The sequence below is a fragment of the Manihot esculenta genome, chromosome 6, assembly GCF_001659605.2.
Source record: "Manihot esculenta cultivar AM560-2 chromosome 6, M.esculenta_v8, whole genome shotgun sequence".
Lineage (NCBI taxonomy): Eukaryota > Viridiplantae > Streptophyta > Magnoliopsida > Malpighiales > Euphorbiaceae > Manihot > Manihot esculenta.
Window position 1 is genome coordinate 14,745,286 of NC_035166.2, and position 11,171 is coordinate 14,756,456.

Below are 11,171 nucleotides of genomic sequence, written 5' to 3' on the forward strand. Positions count from 1 at the left end.
TATAGTTTAATTTTAATTTATTTAAGTCTAAATAATTATTTCACCATTAAATACCTATAAAATAATTTAATTTTAAGAAGTCAGAAAATAGGAAAAGGGGAAAAGAAAGGAAAGTGAGGAAAGGGGAATCATAAACCAAATGGGTGAGGGTTTGAGTTTTGTATCTACTTGTTCCTCTGCCCGAATTTGTCTATCAAATTGTCGTTCTTGTTTTCTTAAGTATTTTCTGTTTACTTTCAATCAGAGAAAAGGTTTCATTTTGTTCATAGTCTATTCTCTTCTTTTTAGTTTTTTTTTTTTTTTTAAATTCTTTCTCAAATTCATATTATTTCATTGACGAAAGTTCTCTTTTAGATTTGATTGAAGATAATCATGTGACTGATGAGTATTACTATTTTTTGATATAGGTATTTTTAGGATTGCACCGCTACCTCAAATAAACAACGCTCCCGTAGACTGTTGAACGGCCAAAAAACTGTTTTCTCTTTGATATCATGTGTTATATTTTTTGTCCTTCCCTCTCTTGTTTTCTAGTGCATGTATGATGTTGTGTTTCTTATTGTTTTATGGTTGTTACAACAGGAAATCGGGATGGGTTTGACTGGTATTTGCTTTTTTTGTTTTTCCCCTGTTTATTCTCTATTATGCTTTTTGTACTACAAGTGGTGTTTTGATGGTTTGTTGGTTCGACCGGTGATTTGCCTGAATTTGAGTAGAGTTTAACTGGTTTATTCTGAATTTAAGTGATTTACTTATGGGTTAATTTGATTTTGATTTATTTGATTGTGAGCTTCTTTTTTTTTGTTTTGATTTTTTTTTCTGAGTCCTTTGTAATTGGGCTTTAATGCAAATACTCTTATAAATTTTTGTCATCTTAAAAATAAAAGCTACTTATAATTAATAAAAATCAATACATTTTTTTCCTTTATCTTTACTTTTCTTGCCTTCAAAAGAATACGTGATTTATTTTTATATAATTTTTGTAAATTTTTTATATATTACAATGTTATCATCCCATTTCAAAAAATAAATATCATAATTACTTTTCAATAATAAAAGAATAGAGAAACCTTAAACTATATATTAATTTAATTAAGGAACTAAAAAGGATATTTTTAAAAAAAATTTATTTAGGACAAACAAATTCAATAAAAAGAAATTAAAAAATATCTGAAAATATATAGGGGGAAAAATTATTATGAATTATATCATATAATAATATAATAAACTGCACTCATTTTAGCGACAAATATATTTAATAGTCTTAATAAATATTCAAACGGCTAATATTAAATATTATATTTTTTAATAGAAAGGAATTTAAATTGCAATAGTAAATTAATTTAATTAATTAAATTAAATGTTTAAATAATAATTTTTTAAATTATTTATAGTGACGTGGTTGAAATATAAGTTATGTTATAATTAGTCAATCTGCAAAACAAAAAGAAAGCGAGGTGATTTGGCATTTATAGTAGTCATTCTGATACTCAAGTCGGTAAATTGAAAAAAATGGCGAGTGTAATGAGATGTTTTGAACTCAAAAGTAATTGTATAAAAATGCATACCTTGATCTTCATATTCATAGTGTAAAAAAGTGAAATTGATTTTCAAATCTGCTGAAAATCCGACTAGTATCGGCTAGTAAATAAGGAATCTCACGATTATAGGTGTAATATGTAATACCCGGCTAGACTCCGGTATCGGAATTCCTACCGTCCGGTGGAATCTCGGATGTCGGAAACCTCTAGAAGGGTAAAAGTATGTTTTTATGATATGTTTTCATGTTTTTAGTAATTTTAAGTGTGTTTTTAAATGAGTTTTTGTATGAAAAGTCTTTGGAGGAAAACCCAGGTTCGGCCGCCGAAAGTCAAGTTCGGCCGCCGAACATGCATGCGTTTTGGAGGCACGTTAGGCCCCCGAAAGCATGAGAAAAGGGGAGTCCAGGTTCGGCCGCCGAAACTGAAGTTCGGCCGCCGAACATGGCATGCATGCGGAGGCACATTCGGCCCCCGAACGTGGCCTGGCCAGCCACCTATAAAAGGGGCACTTAGCCGAAATGGGCGAGCTTTCTCCCATTTTCGGCCACAGCTAGCTTCCGACCTCCCTCTCCCCAAATCTTGTGTTCTTTCTTCAAATCTCCTCCATTTTTCTTGAGTTTTAACCTCACATTGCAAGTTTTGAGCTTTTAAAACAAGTTTTGGAGCTTTGGGAACTCAGGAGCTCATTTGCTTGGATCTCCGAGTTTAGGTCGTCTCTCTCTCGATCTTCAAGAGGTAAGAGCCGATCTTAAGCTCATAGTATGTTTTAAGTAAGTTTTATGAAGTTTTATGGGGTAGAAATGCATGTTTAAGTTAGTTGAGCTATGTTAGGTTATATGTGATTTGTGAACAATGTGGCATGTTTGAGTATGTTTGAAGTGTTGTAGTTGGGGTATATGTTTGTTTGAGGCCCCTAGGAGCTTGTATGCATGTTTTGGTTGAGTGGTATGCATGATTTGAGCTTGGGAGGCGAAATGTGCATAGGAGAGCTGAGTTTCTGCCATTCGGGAGAAGCTCAGGTTCGGCCGCCGAAGGGACTTTCGGCCGCCGAACCCTCTTGTGGAGGCAGCTTTCGGCTGCCGAAGCTTGCCCCCGAAAGAGGACTTTCGGATCTGTCTGGGACTTTCGGCCGCCGAAGGTGCCGCCGAAAGTGCCTGACTTTCGGCTCTGGAGGGACTTTCAGCCGCCGAACCTGCCGCCGAAAGTGCCCTGTTCAGCCATTTCATGCATGTATTTCTATGATTATTTCATGATGTTTTAGGGGGTTTTTGGGGAGTATATTAGAGTTATGTTTATGTATGTTTGGTCCCTCATTGGAGTCCACCTGTGTAGGTTCGGACCCGAGGAACCGAGGACCCCCGCAGTGAGCCAGCTGCTATAGAGTTTGTCAGAGCTAGCCAGAGGTGAGTGGAATAAACCTTAAGTTTAAATCAATGAAATATGAATTTCGAGCATGACCCATGCATCATGAATGCCATGTGATATTTTAGGTTGTTTGCATTAGATTCCACGAATATGTTGCATTGCATACTTGATGATGTTGTGGATGGGCATTGAATGACCCTTTAGTCCTTGATATGTTATGAAGAGGCATGTTATGGTATGGTTGCCGGTTGTACCCATTCTACGTCCCGGCCAGAGTAAGAGAAAGACCAGGTTGTACCCATTCTACGTCCCTGGCATATTGGAAAGGTTATGTTATGTTATAGTAAGAGGAAGTCCGGTTGTACCCATTTTACGTCCCGGCATTTTGGAATGTAGAGGACTAGAGGTGACAATACCATCCTTATGTGATATGATTGTGATGTGTTGCATTTCATGTAAGCATGAAATTTTAAAATATGTTTTCTCTATTCTGCTCACTGGGCTTTGTAGCTCACCCCTCTCCCCTAACCCCAGATGTGCAGGTACAGGGTAGACCAGGAGGTTAGCCAGAGTCTTGAAGGATGTTTATGTAATAGTTAGGTTGTGGACATGACAATTGTACTATGATGTAATGTAAAAGATTATAGCATGTTATGTAATGAGATATATTGAGGTTATAGTTGTGCTTGACCCTATGGGTATTGTTGTCCCTTTTGATACATGATCTATAGATATGTTTATGATGTTCATGACAGTCCAAACTCAATGTATGATGAGATACCCCATTGGAGCATTGATGAGGACTCCAGTGGTGGTTTATGTGTATGATTATGTAATGTACAGGTTGAGCTTGGTAGATATATGAGAAAGTTTACAGATTCTTTTGAGTTGTTTGATCATGTATGGGATTTACAGGTTTACAGGTTTTATGTCAGGCTTGCTACGGGTCCCGGCGGCCTTACGCCGACCTGGATCCTAGCGCCGGTAGCGGTCCGGATTTTCGGGCTGTTACATAATAGGAATATGCTAGATTGTATTCTCTAACGGTAACTTTCTGTGGAGTCTCGCACTGTAGTTGAGAGGGCGAGTCTTTGATGAAGAGCTGAGACCTGCAGTGCCTGGGTCTTCGAATGCTAGCTCAGGATTTACTTTAAGCGATTGTTGTATTATATCAGAGGTACCCTCGCTAGTTTTCGATTCTTCATATTCAAATATAATAGTCATCTTTACGATCTAAGGCACGTGACATGTTTACGTTGGCTTTCCATACTTACGTCGCTTTGCCTGCTCCTGCCCATAAATGATGATTGCTTTGTTTCTCAAGCTGCGTTCAAAACTTACCAGCAAAGCCATCGTATAAAAACCCTTCTTCTCTAAATATCACTTTTGCTCACAATTGATATTTGCACTTTAGAAAAGACTCGACCACTTCTCTTTCCCATTCACACTTCATTGCTTTAAGGTAATTCCTACTTGCTTTTCCTTTTTATAGAAATGAATAGAAATACTTCCCCTTCTTCTTCTTCTTCTTCTTCTTCTTCTTCCTCTGATGAAAGTTCTGCCTCAAGCTCCTCCTCTGATAGTCTCATTCGCACTCAAGCTCCTCCTCTAACGGTCTCATTCGCACTCCAGCTCCCATCGTTCCACTAAGGGCGATCCATGAGAGTGGAAGCATTTTGGTTAACGATATCACTTCCATACTATTCGAGAAAGACGTAGATCGCTTACACGACCAATACCACATCTCTCGAGAAATTTTTTGTGTCTACGCTCCACCTCCAAGCATTCGTATAGATGACCAAATTCCTACGGAGGATCCCATCATGGTCTATAAAGAGCAGCTGAAGGCAGGTCTTCGATTCCACAAGCTGTTAGTTGTCCAACTGCACCCTAACAGTTGGAGGATTTTGGTGGTATTCCGGTTCATTTGTTTTAATAACAATATTGAGCCGAGTGTGGCCCTCTTCTCACAACTGTACCAGTTGGGCACTCAAAAAAATGAAGAGTTTTGATTTTTTTAGTGGAAAAAAAACACCAACATTTTTTACCAAATAACCTCATCCTTAAAGCGATGGAAGAACAAGTTTTTCATCCTTCGTCATAGGATATCTGGGGGTTTTGGTCTCCTCCGTACCAGCTAGAACGTGTATGTGAAACTGAAAAATGATGGGGTCCAACCACAGAGGAATGAGAAAAAGACTCTAGATTCCCTCCAAATGGTGGCCATGTCCCAAAAAATATACATTACCGTGGCGGTGAGGAATGTCGTTTTATCCCAGCAGAACCATCCCCAGGCGAGCCAGGCACAGGCTCCTCACCCGCCTAGCCTTCCCTGCCTTGAAGAAAGTACCTCCCTGGCTAGCGAATAGGGTATTTCTCTTCTCAACTATTTTTTTTATTTTAAAATGCCTAACTTACTAACCTTTTGTTTTATGCAGATATGGCCAGATCAAGAAACAAATTTGTCAAAGCAGTACATGCTGCCCGTAAGGGCAAAACTATTACCGGAGTGACCAGACCACCTCCAAAGCGAGCTCATCATGACAAGAAAACGATCATGCTTCCTCCTCCCCCTCCCCCTCCCCCTCATATAACTGTGAATTGGCTCTTACTCAGCCAGAGTCTTCTTTAAGGAGTGATCCTGCAGCAGTCCCTGTTCAGGCGGACTAATCACATGAAGAGGCTGGAGTCGAAGCCTTATGGCCTAGAGGCATCCAACATCTGGCTCTAGCTCTGACTGGACAATCTCTTTGCTCAAGGAGCCCCATCTTTCAGTCCTTATTGCTAAGAGTGCTCTTGGGCCCGAAGACTGCCACCAATTGAGTAAGGTCAAGACCGATGATCTTTACGACAACATTATCCACTCTGCAATGGAGAATGCTCTCTGTACATACATGGCCAAGGAGCGGAACAAGGCTCTGAGGTGAGAGTTTGGAGCACAGGAGACAGACAAAGGTCTTCTGCAAGAGGAGTGTTCGAGCTCGAAGGCTCAGGTTGATGAAGTGTAGGACACTATGAAAGAGATGTTGGAGTCTATAGACAAGCTCTAGGCAGACTTAGACGAGGCCAACGCTTCAAAACTTGCCCTTAAGGATCGGGCTAAAAATGTCGAGGATCAAATGGCTATTCTCCAGCAGCAAGTCCATGAGTTACAGTCTCAGGCTGAGGAGAACCGAGCTGCCTCCACTAGGATCGCTGAATTAGAAGTAGAACTTCAAGAGATGGTGGCCCAGGGAGAGGAGATGTTCACTGAGGGCCAAAACTCAATAGAAAAGGAGCTGGTGAAGCAGTTTCCTTCTGAAGACTTTACTTGGATAGATGACATCTTCCTGGAGGAGGAGGGCAATGAGGACAAGGATGGGCAGGACGAGGAAAGGCCTACTGAAGATAATTCCTCTATCCAGCTTTTGATGTAATAACCATAAATAAAAATGTAACAGAAGCTAGGAAGGAGGCGAATGATGATGTCCCTCCTATCCAATAGTATTTTAATAAAAAAATTTCTTTATATTTTATCATTATTTTTTCTAAGTGCTTGTATGATCGGTACTCGACTATAACCCTCATTCAATTATAGCCAAATAATAGAGCATAATTTAGACCATTTTATCATGAGGTTATTGATGTTAATTTATACTTTTTCTGCCTAATTTTGTGATTTTAATCTTATTTTGCAGAAAATGGTGTAAAGAGACAATTTGGTGAAAATGCCCCTAAAACTGCCTAAAATGGAGTAAAGGAGAGCAAGCATGCCAAGTGCAACTTGAAAAGAGCCAAATAAGGAAAGTAATTTGAAATTCAAGATCTTCAAGAATCATTTTCCTTATTGAAGAAGCCAAATCTTTAGAAGATGCACATTCAAATTTGAAATTCAAATTCAGCTTGTCAAAGAAGCCAAAAAAGTCATACATGCCACCTCAAGTCTTACACATTCAAAATTCAAAAGGACATTAATGTGCAAGATATGGGCGGCATGGGCAGCACTTGGGTAGCCAAGAATTCAACTTGGGCAGCAAGTAAGGACCTAGGGCAACACTTTCAACTATAAAAAGACACATAAGGAGCCTCCCCATGCTTTTTCTACTCTCCCTTAGACACACCTACGGGATTGCAAGTGGTACCATCTCTTCTTCTTCCTTTCTTTATTTTCTTATTTTGTTTCAGCCATGAGTGGCTGAAACCTTTTATTTCTAGTTGAAGATTAGGTGATACTTTGGTTGTTTTATGGATTGGGAGATCTGAACTTAAGTTGTTTATCTTTTGGTTAGTCAATATTTGTGCAATTTCATGCTTGATTCCATTATTGCTTTGTTATTATGGTCAATGTGGCCACTTGATTCTTGATTGCAAGGTAATATATTGTTAGTTTGAATAATTTTGAGTCCGTAATTACTTGGATTGTTCAAACACAAGAACGCTTGGTGTAAAAACTAAGGAAGTTGCATAATCTAGCAATATCACCATGCGTTTGGGTAGCTAGGATTAGATCTCTCTATTTCTTAATGCAATTGACAGTTGTTTTGATGCCTAAGGCTCAAGGATGTTCCTTGGCAACTTGTTGATTAGTAATTGGTTAGAGGATGTTCCCTAATTGGTTTATGATTAAGGAGAGACGTGGTGGTGAGAAGCGTCTTCCATCTCCATAACTAATCTATTGAATCTATCAAGGGAAACTAAGTGTCAATGATTAATCCCGACAACTGAAGTTGATCCAATTCTTCAACTAGATCTTTCTCATTATTGAAATCTCTTATTTTTATTATTCGCTTTCTTTTATTGCTTTCAGGTTTAGATCAATTCAATCAATCTCGAAACCCCCCTTTTTTACTTTACTTGCACTTTATTTTTATTTTGCTTTCAGTTTCTTCACTTTCAGTTAATTCTCTTGGTCTTGACAAAGAAGATAGGTAAGGTTTTAATTCCCTGTGGATTCGATCCTTTCACCACTATCTGCAGTAGTAATATTGTTGATAACTGAAAAGATTATTTTTTACCGGATTCGACAACCGTGAGTCACTAAATAAGACATATAATTTCTTAAAATTTGCTAAACTAAGTGGAGTTAACATCCAACCAAATAACTGGTAGACTCTATCTTTTGTCATAAAATGACTTAAACAGACTTATTAACAGGACTTAACATCCGGTCATCGGCCTATTGGATGCCCGCTTCGTGGCTATGAAGTAAATAACTTAAAAAAATTATTTATAAAAAATAGGTATTAACATCTGGTCGTAAGCCTAGCGGATACCCGTCTTATGGCCTAGACATAAAATACCTAGAAATTTTTATATAAATGGGACTAACACTCGGTTGCGGGCCTAATAGATACCCGTCTTGTAGTCTAGGCATAAAATACATTAGGCATTTTTATAAAATGGGACTAACACTCGGTCGTGGGCTTGGAGGATACCCACATTGTGGCCTAGGTATAAAATGCCTTAGTTAATGGGATTAACACCTGATCATGGGTTTGACGGATACTCTTCTTGCGGTACTGGCATAAAATACCTTAGTTAACAGGGACTAATACTCGATCATCAGCCTGGCAAATACCCGCCTTGTGGCATTGACATAAAATGCCTTTGCTAACGGGACTAATACCCGGTCATCGCCCTAGTGGATATCCGCCTTGTGGCACTTGCATAAAATGCCTTAATTAACATGGACTAACAACCGGTCATGCATCTGGCAGTTACTCGCTTTTTGGCGTGTTTCTTGTCGCGCTTTCATCCATCCATTGTTTCTTATTTAAATACCAAAAAAGATTGAAGAGTACATCATAGTTTTATTGATAATATTTCCATAAATTACAAATATTTTTTCAAAAACATTTGGTCAGCTAACTCGACAAATTTGAAAACCCGGAGTTTGACTCAAGAGCTGAATATATGTGACATTCTACTTCTATAGACCTCTGTTGCTACCTGGTCCTCTTATGATTACGTGAATAATCCCTACGGGTTCATTTTTATCAGGATTGATTAGTGCTCTTACCTCAGGTCCTAACCTCTTATTTTCTCTATCTTTTATAGCAAACTTTCGGAGCGTGCTTGTAACAGCCCGGAATTCGATACCCCTCTGTAACGGCCCGAACCGCTACCGGCGCTAGGATCCAGATCGGCTTAAGGCCGCTGGAACCCGTAGCAAGTCTATGATGAACTCTGTGTACCTGATAAATCCCATATATAATCAAACCTTAACATAAAAACTAAAAAAAAACTTTCTTTTCCCTTACCAAGCTCGACCTGCATGCACTATGTCTGAAAACATAGAACCCACTCTCATAGGGTCAGCATATCACATGTCAGTCTGGGTTCAACACATTTCTCATCAAGAAACATAAAACAGGATCCATGTACAAAGGGATTATCCATACACCAGGGCAAAGCACAACTCTATCCATAAACACATTAACGTACAATCTATTACGTAACTATGCATCATTTTACATTACATCACTTTGCATTTACATCATGTCCACCACTATCTATTACATACACTTCATACTCATAACTCTGCTGACTCTGACTTCCCATAGCTAACTCTGGCCCTGCAAAACTAGGGTTAGGGGAGAGGGGTGAGCTAAAAAGCCCAGTGAGTAGAAACAATGAAAACAGTTCATTAATAACATGCTTTCATGAAATGCGTCACATCACAAACATTTCACATCTCGGATTGGACATGACCTCAAAACTCCCTCTGTCAGCGCCCGGCCCCCCCAGGGAGCTCACACAGGTCTTTCCTTACTTAACAGATCGTGGGCTATTGAGATCGCCTTGGTCCATCCACATCATCAATAAATAATGCATTGTATCATATTCGTGATTACTAATGCAATCAACCTACTGCATACTCATGGTGCATAAAATATGCTAAAAGCATTTAATTTCTCAATTTAAAACATTAAGTTGAGTTCTACTCACCTCTGGCAGACGCTGGACTGACTCTGCAACAGCTAACACTGATAGCCTCCTCGGTCCCTCGGGTCCGATCCTACACAGGTGGACTCGAATAAGGTGCCAAACACACTCTAAACAACTCATAAACAACTCCCCAAAAACCCCCTAAAACATCCTCAAAACATGCATAGAAAACAAGCAAAGAAAAGCTAGACAGGGCATCTTCGGCGGCACCTTCGGCGGCCGAACCCCCTCTCCAGAGACGAAACTCGGGCACCTTTGGCGGCCGAAAGTCCCTTCCAGATCCGAAAGTCTAAACTTTCGGGGGCAAGGTTCGGGGGCTGAAAGACCTTCTAGAGCCGAAAGTCATCCACCTTCGGCGGCATGTTCGGCGGCCAAACCTTCCCTCCAGAGACGAAAGTCCTAACTTTCGGGGGCAAGGTTAGGCGGCCAAAACAGCCTTCCTAAGGGATTCGGTGGCCAAACCTTGCTTCGGCGGCCGAACCTGAGTTCATCCAGAACTCAGTTTCATGCACAAACAAGCCTCCCAAACCTTCCAATACCCAAAACATGCAAACCACACTTCCACAATGTAACAGCCCGGCCCGTACGCACGGCACTGTTACCGCTCACGGCCCAGGGCTATCCCTCGCCTGGCCTCTTGCCACCTCGGGCTTTCCACTGGCGTCGTGAGCAGCTCTTAACATCCCTTCACCCTCACGGGTTCCGGGCAGGATTTGTCCCCTTGGGTTCTCGACGTCGCATCCTTCCCCAAGTGGATTTGGCCCAAATTTCCCTTGGGAAATTAGGTCGCCTCCCCCACTGCTCGAACCCTTGACCTCCCACTTTAAGGGAATAGTCTGGTGAGAGTGAGTACCAATTGTTATTGAACAATTGGTACTCACTCTCACCAGACTATTCCCTTAAAGTGGGAGGTCAAGGGTTCGAGCAGTGGGGGAGGCGACCTAATTTCCAAAGGGAAATTTGGGCCAAATCCACTTGGGGAAGGATGCGACGTCGAGAACCCAAGGGGACAAATCCTGCCCGGAACCCGTGAGGGTGAAGGGATGTTAAGAGCTGCTCACGACGCCAGTGGAAAGCCCGAGGTGGCAAGAGGCCAGGCGAGGGATAGCCCTGGGCCGTGAGCGGTAACAGTGCCGTGCGTACGGGCCGGGCTGTTACATAAAAAGGCGCCTTTTTTATGTAACAGCCTGGCCCCGTACGACCGGCCCTGTTACCGCTCACAGCCCGTGACCTTCCTCTGGGCCCAGCCACTGTGAGCAGCTCTTAACATCCCTTCACCCTCACGGGTTCTAGGCAGGATTTGTCCCTCGGGGGAGCCATTACGGCCCGCCCTAGCCC